Raw genomic sequence first — 13,022 nt, 5'->3', positions numbered from 1 at the left:
GTTGTGACTTGCCAGACTCCACTTCCCCACGTATTCCTGTCAAGCCCTCAGGATGCAGGATGTCCAAGACCTTCTCTTCCCATGATGTGAACGTTGGGGGGGGGGGGGTGGTGGGGACCTGCCACCAATCTTGAGGATCACCAGCTGGTGCCTGGCAACCAATGAACATACCTTCCCTCTGAGGTGGTCCCACCTCTTCCTGATGTCCTTCCTTGTGCGTGGAGCTGCTTACAGAATTTACCCTGTTGACTATTTTTTGCCACATCTCCATTTTCCTGGCAATAGAGGCTTGTTGGACTTGGGCTTTAAATAGGTGTGGCTCTAATCCGATGATTTCATCCACTATGACCCTCAACTCATCATCCGTGAAGCGGGATGTTTTTGTGGGGACGTGGTAGTGGTGGACGACACATAAGGTGAAGAAACGGGTGATAAGGTGTGGGTGCTGTGTTGTGAGTGGGTGCAGGGTGTTGTCTCTTATGTGGCAAAAAACTAGTGTGATTTGTGTTATGTGCAGGTGTGGGAATAGTGGTATTTGGAGTGGTGAGGGGTGCCTAATCTATGGTTCCTAAATTCAGTGTGCGGCCTCTATCTGGCTGTGTATGTCGTTTTTGATGCAGATAATTGTGGGGTGAGAAGGTGTGTGTTTTACAGTACTGTTTATAGGTGTGTCAGGTGTGTGGATGTGTATCAGGTGTGTGGAATTCAAACTGTCCAATGTGGTGTAGTGTATTACTGTGTGGACCGCCGACCACTGCGGTTCGCACTGCCATTGGTTTGATTTGTGGGTTGTAATTGGTTTGGAGAATTTTTGACGGGCTGGTGGTGCTCGTGGTGGAACCACCTCTTTTCCGCCCTCCACACTCCTGGCGATGTCGGAATTTTGGCTGGGTTTTGGCTGTCCTATCTGTGGAACTTGTAATACGGCGGTCTGTAGGACCACCAACATGGCGGTCTTTTGGCTGGCCAATATCACGGCGGTCTTACAGTCAAACTACCAAACTTGTAATGAGGCCCAAGACTTCTAATGGATTATTTCAAAGACACTTGGGTTGGCAGACCATTGCTCTGGACACAGGCGCCAACCCAAATTCCAAATACCATGGTGGAATGTCTATAACAGCACCTTGGCCCAGGAAGCCAAAACAAACAACCCAGTGGAAGGAAGGCGCAATGTGTTCCAACCCACACTAGACAGAACCCTAACTACATTCTATAAATTTATATAAGCATTACAAAAAGAGCAAAGCTACCAACATCTATGAATTGAGCAATCTGTAACCTCAATTGCACCTAAACTAAGCAAACAAACCAAAAGAAAGCGTGACATACTGCATTGTAAAGTCACAATCTTTAATAATAATAAAGGAGTATATTACTTAGAAATAATAGCCAAAAGCATTATAAAATATATGATAACCTACAAACGTCCCCCAAAACTATTACAAAATCCAAATCAATGTGACATATCATTTTTTATATAAATAATAAACATAATATTTCATGAAATCAGTCTAAACATTAACTAAAACTCAAATTAGGATGGAGAAAAAGAATTGATGGATTAAACCCAGATCTGTGACTGGTGGTGAATGTTTGATTGGTTCCACATTCCATCCATCATTAGGATTGGCCGGAGCACCCTGACCTGGCGCTCCCAGGCAGACTGGAAGCCTGGGCCTGCTATCTCCAGCCTGGCAACACACTGCCAGATTGGAGAGAGCTCAGTGTGCATGTGTATTTGGCTGGCCAGAGAAGGTGGCCAAACACACATGCGTACTGAGGGGAGTGCACAGCACTCCCCCTCCATCCCTGTCATCCCCCTTGGCCCGCCCCTTTAAACATAAATCAATAATAAATATTGATTATTATCGCTTTATTTTTAAAGGTTTGCAGCTGCTGCTACTGGTGGGGGGGTGATGCTCCTCTGCCACAGCTAAGGAGCAGTTACTGATTTTGATACCTTAGCCCCACTTGCTTTAAACTCTGAAGAGGAAATGTAAGAACGTCTAAGTTAATTGTATGTGTGGTAATATGCATTGTTTTGCTTCTTTTTTTGACTTCTTACGTGATTTTTTAACCCAACTTTTAATATTTTTTAATTTCTGTGTTTTCACTTAGGTTCTTTACTTGTCCTAAGACGAGTATGCTCAACTAAGCATATAATTAAAAAAATGTGCAATTTGATTGTTGTTTACTTCAGTGTAATTAGTTGCCCATGTGGGCTTGAATGTGTGTATTCTTATTTACCCATCAATGACTTACAATCGGGGAGCCTCAACTTATTAACATTACATTGCAGGACCTAGGATCTGGATTTGAGAATCGACATGGGATTAGTGTAACAGAGAATTTATCTAACATGTATTAGTGGTTATACTATTGTCCAGGATCTAGTAGGACGTCATTAATTATTTTGTAATCAGGTTACAATATGTGTCTTTAGGCTGAGACATTGTTTTTGGGTGCTGAAAAGAGTATTAGCCAGATTATTTCTCAATGTGATAATTATAAATTGCGGTATTCCAGCAGGATGGAATATTTTCATTTATGATGTCACTTCAATGTTTTATTTAAATCTGTTATTTTCCTTTTGATATATGTGCATAAATGAGCAGCAACAATACAATGGAACATAGGGGCATATGTATACTCTGTTTGTGCCATTTGTGCATCATGTTTTTTAACGTAAAAACAGTGCAAAGTTAACTCCATATTTATATTTTGATGCTAGACCCCGTCTAGTGTCAAAATATTGGAGCTATCGTCATTTCTTAGATGCGTGAACCCGCCTTGCGTTAATGAGATGCAAGGTAGGCGGTCCAATCCAAAAAATTACGCTATCCCCATAGCGTCATATTTATCCTCCCGCAAAGGGTGGGAGGTGGACCCAAATAATGGCATTAAGCTTGCTTAGCACCATTATTTAACACCTGGGTCAGACCAGGGGTTAGGGGGTCCCGTGGACCCATTTCCTTGGCTAACCGCATTGGAAGGGGCCAACAGGTGCCCACCCCAAGCCCCAGGAACACCCATACGCAGACCAGAGAGACACCAGAGGATGGTAATCCCCATCCCAGGTAAGTGGGAGGCATGACTCCTGTCTTTCATAAGACAGGAGTCATGTGTTATGAATGGTTGTGCATCAGGAAATGGCCGTAGGCTGGTTGGCGGCATTTGTTTGCCTCTAACCGCGAAGGGTCATTGTTGGACGCTCAACCTCCATCTCCTCTACCACCACCCCCACCCGGCTAGCATCTTTTATTTTGACGCTAGCCCAAGCTTAGCGCCGGCTTGCGCCATTCCTTAAATATGGCGTCCGGCTGGCGCTGTAGAATAGCACAAGCCGGGGCTAAAGCTTTTGATGCAAAACTGCGTTATCGCAGTTTTGCATCAAAAAGTATAAATATCCCCCATAGTGTTATACATTTCAAGAAGTCACCTGTTCTGGTGAGACATTGCGTTGTAACTTGTGGGTGTTGTCCATTTTTACTGTTCATGAGATTCACTATTTACTGTGAGTTGGGTTTTACCATGACAAAGGCTACAGCCGAAATGCATCAGGAAAAGACAAATTCAGTATACAGATAACTTGTAGCAACTAGGAATGTCGAAGCGAGTCTTTTTAACAAGGTCTAGTTGAAGAATGTTTAAATGAAATAATAGTATAAAAAATATACAATTATTAAATGTATACTGAAAAAGTGTATGTTAAAATGATGTTGAAAATATGTATATAAAACATTTGAATAAATGTATAAAAAATATTGTAAAACAACAAAAAAATGGACAATGTACAACATACAATACTATTTAAATATGATTTACATCTTTTATGTAATAATAAAATGTATTAAAAATGTTTCATTTATTTATAAATTAATGTTAATTTGTAGGTTGAGCTATATATTTATATATATTTATTAAGGTAAACATATATATTAAATAAACTTTGAAACATAAATACAAATAGAAAAGTGTGTTACATATCATTATTCTATAAAAATCTATAATTAACTTTATAATTTATTACAAACAGCTATTTTTTATTAATTTTCTAAACACCTGTACTCACACTTTAATAATAACTTTTTTGATTGCTAAGTATTAATGATACTGTAATGTGCTTCCATTTTTGATTCTCAAGTTAACTTAGTATGACTCTGGGCTTTAGTTGAGTATTTCACATTTTATTTTGCCCGTGTTACGTTTCTCTTTCCTATGCCGGTGTTTTATTAGTTTCCTTGTTAGCTAGAGGACGGTTTATTGTTATGTATTAGACTGATAGTGAGGCCTGGGATGCAAAACCTGGCATCAGATGTGAAAAGATTTCTGTGGAAGGAGCTTCAAGTACCCAGCGTGCTAGGAAGATGCAACTCTAAAAAACAAGCAGATGTGTAGCTAATTGTGTGACAGTGGGAATTTGGAGAATCTACTGGTTCTCTGCAAATGCAGCCATAGGGTTGGTCTGGAGATGTGCGAGCGAGATATGGACAGTATGGAACCTTCAATTGTGCTTTTAATTGGTGTTCCATAGGTAGTTACGGACAGTCCATGTCCTGACTTAGAAGAGAGCACATTTTTCTGTTGAGTGTCCCCCGAGTAGAAACCTAATGCTAGGCTCTCAGTTGTTTCCTCTAAACTTCTACTGAGGTTTACAAAATGCTGACACCATTTCTCTTCTTGTTTAGAAATCTCTGACTCTGTTTTATAGTTTTATAGCCCACCATAGCATGTTATACCAGCCATTAATGGCCCGCGACGGCGTTAAAGGCCAGAGCCAAAGTTGAGGGCCTTTAACAAGGGAGTGGCTATAAAGCTATTAGAACATTCCGCCCCATCAGGGCAGAATGTTCTAATTAGTAAAACAAAGGCCTCATGGAGCCCAAGGGGTTTATAATCCCCTCGGGCTCTGTAAGGTCTTTGTTCACAGCTTATGCTGTGAATGACAAACGGAATGTTGATGCTCCGGGCTTTTACCATCCCTTAGAAGCCCAGAGCTATTCCATTGCCTCCAATGGAGAGCTCAACATTCCAGTGTTATAATATTCTTTCATTTAGACAGTGTGAGTTTCTTTATGGAACATATTATTTTGACATTTTGCATTTTTTTCACAATTTGTTTGTTACTATTCTGTACATTTGAATACTTACAGTTAGAATACTTGAGCACCTGAATATTATGGCCTGTATAAATATACTTACTGAACCATTGTCAAATTTGCTGATTGATGATTGACTAAAAATATGAAAGATAAACCTTTACGGTTAGAATACCATCCTCTCTGTCGTCATTGTGAAACCTCTCAGGCTCATGCTACTTTAAATTTATTTCTAATGTTAGTGCCCTCTGAATACTTCAAATCAACAACCAAGGGTCCTTATGACTAATGGGGGATTCTTTTGATAATTTCACTAAGAGCTTGAGGTTCAAATACCCCTGCTCCATCATTCTCACCATCTCTGCAGCCTCACCTATTCCCACCTTCGCCTCTGACCTCTAATCACGAATCAAAGCATGTCTCACAGCTTTTGATCACCAGCTGGCTCTTGACCCCCTCATGAGGCACTCTGCTAAACTGAGATGATCAGTTTTTCCTCGCCAACTGCACCCACGTGATATCCAAAGCTGTGCAGTTCTCCACTCCCCATCACCTGCAGAGATTGCTTTCTTTCTCCTAATCAATATATAGGCAGGGTTTGGTAGTACCTTACCATCAGGTAATATCTTGACTAGCTCTTCCCCTGTGAACAATCTTGACTGCTGCAACAGTTTCCTCATCTGTCTTCCCCAGTACACCTTCACACATTTAACAAAGTAACTGTCTTTCCCCACTTTTTACTCTGTCCCAATCTACCCCGCCTTCCACTGTTACCACCAGGCAGCTGGTTCTCAGACTAAATGAGAATTCTGATCAAGCATTCACCCAAATCAATGCATGACCTGTCAGTTCCTAACCCTATAAAAAGAAATCAGTATCAAGAATTCATCCCACCTTTTTGCCACACTAAGCCGTTGTTTCCAGTGTCTCAGATCACAGCCTTTGTCCTCCTTGTTCCATTGCACGGAATGGTTTTTCAACTACACCTTAGACCATGTCTTGCTCTCCTGTCAAGCAAGATGGACCTCGAAGTTCACCTCATGACCCTGGAAGACCCCAAACAAAGATCCGCTGGCCTTTCAATGCACTGCTGACCCAGCAGATAACCAATACACACCGGAACTGCACTGGCTCATGACGACCCCACTCTATGCAACCACTGACTGTCTGCTACTTATGTAGGACATTGGGAATGCTCAGTTCTTGGAAAATAAATCCAAAATATAAGTAAATATCCTTCCTTGATCTGGTTTAGGCGCTATGGTTTCAAAGAGGCAACAATGGATGGATCACATGTTTTGGAAATGCACAGAATTCATTCGCCCACTGTATTTTGATGTCACCAACTACCTTACATCTGTGGCTTCAGGAATTCAAGCCTAGGCTGAAGAAATCAGTAGCAGAGGAAGTGCCTGTTGCTCTGCTTGGACAAGGGTTAAACAGCTGCGCTTCCATAAACCATCACTGGCACCAGAGCCACCATCCACCAGAGACCCTGACAGGCCAACTGGCAAATAATTAAGCTGCAACCAGCTAACTAGAATGAGCAACATGTATGCTGCTTACATGCAGGTTTGGTTCCCTGTTAGGCCATCTCTTTTGTGTTTCACAAAACCCTAGTTCACTCTAGTGCAATGTCCACCTACATCTTATTTAATAAGGTCTGTTAGATGAGACATTCAGTATATGACAAGGTGAGATGCTGGACTTTACAAAACAATTGAATAAATCAAACAAACCCTTGATTATGATTTAATAAAATTTACCAGTTTTTGATGAAATAATACATTGCCTTGCTTTTCAGCGTTTTCAACCACCAAGCCCCTAGTTACCATGTGCCATACTTTCCAGACCATTAGCAATGGGCACATGATTGAACAAGCAGACATAATGTGGTCCCCTTGCTTGGTCAAGCATGCAGTTGCCTCCAAACTCCACCTCTGTGACACACTGTCGAACCTTGAGCAGTTAGCTCAAAGATCTGGCTCAGGCTGTGAGTTTGTACTGTGTGTGCTCTTCAGTTCCTGTCTAACCATGGGGGATATTCAAAAGGTGGCAGGGGAGAGGGAGCCTGATGAATACTGGATGCTGTGCTGGTCTTCTGCCCTGTGCTACTCCCAGGACCCAACCCCCTCCTCCAGTGCTCTCTATGGTGACCACATCAACGACAGAGCTCAGTAAAAAGGCAGATAAGCAGCAATACGTATGATGTTGCATGCAGTCCCTAAATACTTGTATTGCAAGTGCCATAGATGTCTTACAAAAGAAAAGTGCCAAAGGATGCCTGTGGAAACCACTTTGAACACCCCATGATTGGCCTTTTTGCCAAAGATGTAGATCAGGTTGTTTCCAAAGACTGTGGAAGTGCATTGCAGACATTTCCGAGGCAGGGGAGAAGAGACCTAGACACTGAGGGGAGTGAAGACAATGATTTTTTGGCATTCAGTTTGGGCTTTTGTTTGGCAAGGAGCTGTCGATTAACCTTTCTGAACACCACCATTTGGGACTGTAGGGGTTAAGGTTGGGACTGCAGATATTGTTGTGCAAAGTAAAGGGAACACTTTAGGTGAGGACCAGCCTTTTATCTTTCCTTGATTTCCCTTTTAGTCAACTGACAACAGCCAGATACAGAAACCTCACACCTCTTTGTGCCTCTATTGTGCTTGGTCCACCCTGTTGTGAGAAGCATCACTGTGCAGAAAAACTGTATCTGAAAAGCAGACTGGAAAGGACACTGAAAAGCAGAACCACCAGTAACTGTTTTTGAAGATGCAAGCAGTGGAAGCACATTTCACCTGTTTTTGCTGTATAAAAATGGTATTGCATTACCTACTATTTGGTTCCAGTCTCAAATGCTCTATAACTAAGGAAGGGAGTGTTCTGCAGAATACTCAGAGGGCTGTTGCATAACCAGAGCTGGTGTCCGACTGACAGCCAGTTTCCCTGAAGTGAGTCGGCATCATTTCAGGAGGAGTGTCTTTATAGAAAGAGCAAGGAGCAGCGTGTCACAGGTGTCTCTGTAACCTCCAGATGAAGACGACCGAGGAGAGCAATCTGGGGACCCTGGTGTACCTGGCCTGCAGTTTCTCCAAGGCAGTTCCAGGTGAGAACTGTGAAGATTTGTACTGTGATCACTGATGCCCAGTTGGGACTATGATCCTGAGTTGAAAACGTACATGTGTGGCTGTGTCATCAATAGAAGATCTGCCAGTGTGTCACTACATTGCCATCAGATGGTGGGCCTCTGTGTGGTCACATTGCCATCAGAAGATTGGCCTGTGCATGACTGTATTGCTATAGAAAGAGCAGCCTTTGTGGGGTTGTATTGTCAACAAAGAATCAGCCTGCGCATGGCTGCACTGCAGCAGAAGACCAGCCTATGCTGGACACCTCAGCCCAGAGAATCAGCCCAGAGAATCAGCCCAGGCCTGGCCGCACCCAGCCTGGAGAATCAGATATTGCAGCCACAACTGTTCACACTGTGATCAAGCATTTACATGGGACTTCCACTCCTGACTGCACAACAACCACAGAAGATCACTGGGGACTGTTTTGAACCAGGACTCCCGGATCTGCGTCTGCTCTCATAGCCCCTTAGCACAGGTATTCCCCATTCTCACATTTGCTTCCCAATATGTAGCCAAGAGAATCACCACCACCGATTTCTATGGTACCACTGTCAACATCTCTAAGAGTTATTCCTTGGGTACGTTACATGTATCTAATAGCCAGAAGGTGCATTTGGAACTCCAGAAAGCTAATGCTGAGGAAGAGGAGAAGGCCAGACAGTTTTAGAGCGAAAAGCTTAGATTAGCTATTAAGAGCAGGAGGAAAGGTGGTGGAAGAGACACAAAGAATGGGCTCATGAGGTGAGAAAAAGGGAGTAAGAGAAGGAGGAAAAGGAAAGGGAGACAGGAAAGTGGAGAGACCTAATGCAGCTTTAGAAAAACAGAGGCTCAGGATGGGACTGGAGATAGCTAAATTTAAAAAAAGCAATTCATTTTCCAATTTTGAATATCTGTCACATGCATGTGGGGCGAAAAGATGTTTTGGAATAGTATGTGAGCTTTGCCATAACTTGTAGAGTACAGACTGAGTGATGTGCCCAAGGCAGCTACTTTAATGAGTTGCTTGCTCAGAGAAGTTACGGCTGTCATTGAGAGAAGGTTTGTCCCCAGGATTGAACAGTGGGCAACCCACCCACTGTAGAGACTTGAAAGACTGTGGCTTTGCACTCCCTAGGATGGTACAGTGGGCAACCCAACCGCTGTAGAGACTTGAGACTGTGGTTTTGCACTCCCCAGGATGGTACAGTGGGCAACCCACCCACTGTAGAGACTTGAGAGACTGTGGCTTTGCACTCCCCAGGATGGTACAGTGGGCAACCCACCCACTGTAGAGACTTGAAAGACTGTGGCTTTGCACTCCCCAGGATACATCGATGGGCATGGAGCCCCCTCGTGGATCTGGCGTGGTGCTGTCATCCGGCTGAGGTGCCCCCCCTTCCCTTCCCCCTGAGGTGCCTGTTGTATTTCGATCTGATGCCCCTGCAGTGTTCTCTCCGTTTTGCTCAGGTATCGTGTGTGGGCCTCGCCCATGCATTTTGGGCCCAGTGGTCCACGGACATTGAATGGTGCATACCTGCACTACTAATCATGATGTATATTTTGTTGAATGTGTATATATATCTGTATATATTTGGTTACTGTATTTTGATACATTACAATGGTTGCACTCATTTCCTTTTGTCTTTGCATTCTTCCGGGGGGTTTTGGGGTTGTTACTGTTATGTTTGGATATGCATTGGTGTGTGTGTTGTAGTGGGTGAGGGTCTGGGTGGGGGTGTTGCGTGTGTGTGTCCCTGACTTTTGATTCCCCTCTCCTCTATGTCGTAGGTGCAGTACTCACCGTTGTCTTCGGCACCGGCATTGATGATGATCGTACAGAAGCAGGAAGACTATCGCAGGGAGTATTTGGAGTTCCGGCTCCATGGTGCCCTCGTTGAGTGTGTAGAGGTGAACGTTTCCTCATTGAAATGGCTGTTTCCGCAGTGTTTTTATCCACTGTGAATCCGCCCTGGAAAAGGTGGCGGATTGGTAGGTTGTGATACTGTGGGCAGTACTTTGTCTCCCGCCTGTCTTTTGGCGGTGACTGCCGCGCTGCTTGTCTGTACCGCCGTGGCGGTCGGAGTGTTAAAGTGGCTGTCTTTGTTGGCGGTTTCCGCCACGGTCATAATTCCCTTTTTTTTCCGCCGTCCTGTTTGCGGTCTTACCGCCGCTTTAACGCCGTCCGCCAGGGTTGTAATGACCCCCTATCTCACCTGTCCCTATAATAGGGAGTACTTTGACTGTGGGTGAAGGAACCTGAGAGGGCCCTATTGCACTCATTCTAGTGACTATGGACAGTTTGGAAAGGAACGGAGATGCCTTGGAGCACATACACCTGAATATATTGGGGTTTGTGTTGAAAGCTAGTATCAAAGGGAGGAATCTTCCTGCTCTGAGAGATACAGGAACATACAGGAATATAGTTGAAAGGAAATTCCTCAGACCTGAGAAGACTCTCCTTGGTGCCAATGGCACAGCTTTGGTAGCCAATATGGAAGGCTTGGATTGGGCTATTGCTTGAGTTGAGAAATAACTCAATGGCAAGCTGATCATAGTTGATTTAGGGGTGGGAGAGAACCAAAGTGCAGAATGTCTCTGGTAATTATTTATTGCCCCTGGTTTAGTGCTAGGACGAGGAGCATTCATGGATTGGACCTTGTCAGCTGTGATGAACAGAACAAAGGCTGCATGTCAGTCTCAGTAAGAGACTGTAACTATCCCAAATTTGCCTAGACCAGGTCAGGGGATTAAGCCAATTAGGGCAGACTCTGAAAAGGAACTGTTCATGGCATCCATTTCCCCTGCTACAGATGGAAAGTAGAATGAGACACCTGAAGCAGACCAGGGGTTGGAATTTGGGTCACTGCCCGAAATGCAGGGGCTGTTAGCTGCTGGAGGCCCTATCCAGGAGGAATTTTGCAAGGCACAATTGAGTGACTAACCCTTGTGGGACTTTGGAAGAAAGGAGAGGTCAGCAAGGAAGTGGTCAAAAGGCATCATGTTGGATAGGCTAATGGACTACTTTACAGTGAGCGAGGTATCAAGAGCCAGATGCTAGCAAGAGGCTAGCGGTTAACACTAGTGACTACAAGGGTGGTAGCTAAGGGCCAGATGTAGGCAGAAACCAATTTGCGAGTTGCAAATTGCGAGTCCTTCCGACTCGCAATTTGCAACTCGCAAATTGGTATGCAGAAATGTGTCTCAGACACCTTCTGCGACTCGCTAAGGGGTCGCAAAGACCCACCTCATAAATATTTATGAGGTGGGTCGCAGTTTGCGACCCCATAGCGAGTATGGGCACTCACGGGGATGGTGGCCTGCTGGAGACAGCAGACCACCATATCCGTGACTGCTTTTCAATAAAGCAGTTTTTTTTTTCTCTTTGCAGCCCGTTTTCCTTAAAGGAAAACGAGCTGCAAATAGAAAAATTTCCGAAACCTTTCAGTTTCGTTTTTTTTCAGAGTAGGAAGTGGTCCATTTCGTGGTCACAAATCAACCCTACATCGCGGTGCGACTCGCAAATAGGTAGGGAACGCCCCTTCCTATTTGCGAGTCTGAAACACATTTTGCGAGTCGGTACCGACTCGCAATATGTGTTTCAGCATCGCGTGAGGGCATTAGCGCCTCGCAAATGGCGTTTTTCGCTGTTTGCGAGGCGCTAATGCCTTCCTACATCTGGCCCTTAGACTCTTCTATGGATCTTTTCCATGGTTGCATTTCCAAAGTCTGTGAATTCTGACCAAGGAACCACAGAGTTGCATTTCCAAAGACTGGGATTTCTGGCCAAGGAACCAACTTTATTACCTCAAATGACAGAGATATGGGACCAGACCACGCTGGTGTGAAATTCCATATTTCTACAGCTTACCACCCACAAACCAAAGTAATGGTGGAAAGGTTCAATAAGGCCTATAAAAGCATGATGGGAACTCTGCCCGAGAACCTAGGGAGGAAGTGGGATCTTCTTCTACCATGTCTCTTATTCTCTTACTCTGGAATTCCACAAGGGAGTGGGTTTCAGTCCGTTTGAACTTCTGTTAAGGCATACAATATTTGGTCCACTCATTGTGATCGGAGAAGGTCAACTCAGAAGGATGTGGTGAGTTAAATGATGGGCCTCAGGAAGTTGTAGGCACAATACATGGATCAAGCGAAGAAAAACATTCCAGTAAGCCACAAACTGACAAACGAGTATTATGATCACTAAGCAATGCTGACTCGGTAACAGGAGGGTTAGGAGGTGTTGATGCTGAAGCCCAATTGTCCCAGTATTCTGGAGGAAAATTAGTATGGGCCATAGAAGGCAAAGAGGAAGGTTTCTGACTTGATCTACTTGGTGGAGGCATGTATCACAACTTCCCGTGAACTGACTTAAACGTTACCTCTAGTGAGATTACACACTGAATGTCATAGCTATAGCAGAGTAAGTCAAGGAAGACAGTGAACCTCCTATTGACTTACTGCATAAGTACATGAAGTATGAATCTGTAGAAGGGTATGGCTTGCACTTAAAGTGATGCCTGAGCATCAGGAAGAGTGTAGAGAGATTCTGGGATCACCTTTCCATATTTTCTTGCTGACTGCAGGATTAACATTTGTCTGTGTTCATTACATTGACACAGGAGGTAGTTTGACAGTGGCAATCAAGACTAATTGCATGTCTGACAGCAACCAAGAATGCATTGAAGCATAAGTGGCCAAGATGTTGGACTTGGGTGCGATTGAGAGAGCCTGTGGACTTTTGACCAGTCCAGTGGTTTTGGTGTCCAAGCAACTTTCAGAAGATTTGTGCTTTGTGTGGACAACTGGACCC

The sequence above is a fragment of the Pleurodeles waltl genome, chromosome 3_1, assembly GCF_031143425.1.
Source record: "Pleurodeles waltl isolate 20211129_DDA chromosome 3_1, aPleWal1.hap1.20221129, whole genome shotgun sequence".
Classification (NCBI taxonomy): domain Eukaryota; kingdom Metazoa; phylum Chordata; class Amphibia; order Caudata; family Salamandridae; genus Pleurodeles; species Pleurodeles waltl.
Note: the sequence above shows the minus strand (reverse complement) of the source record.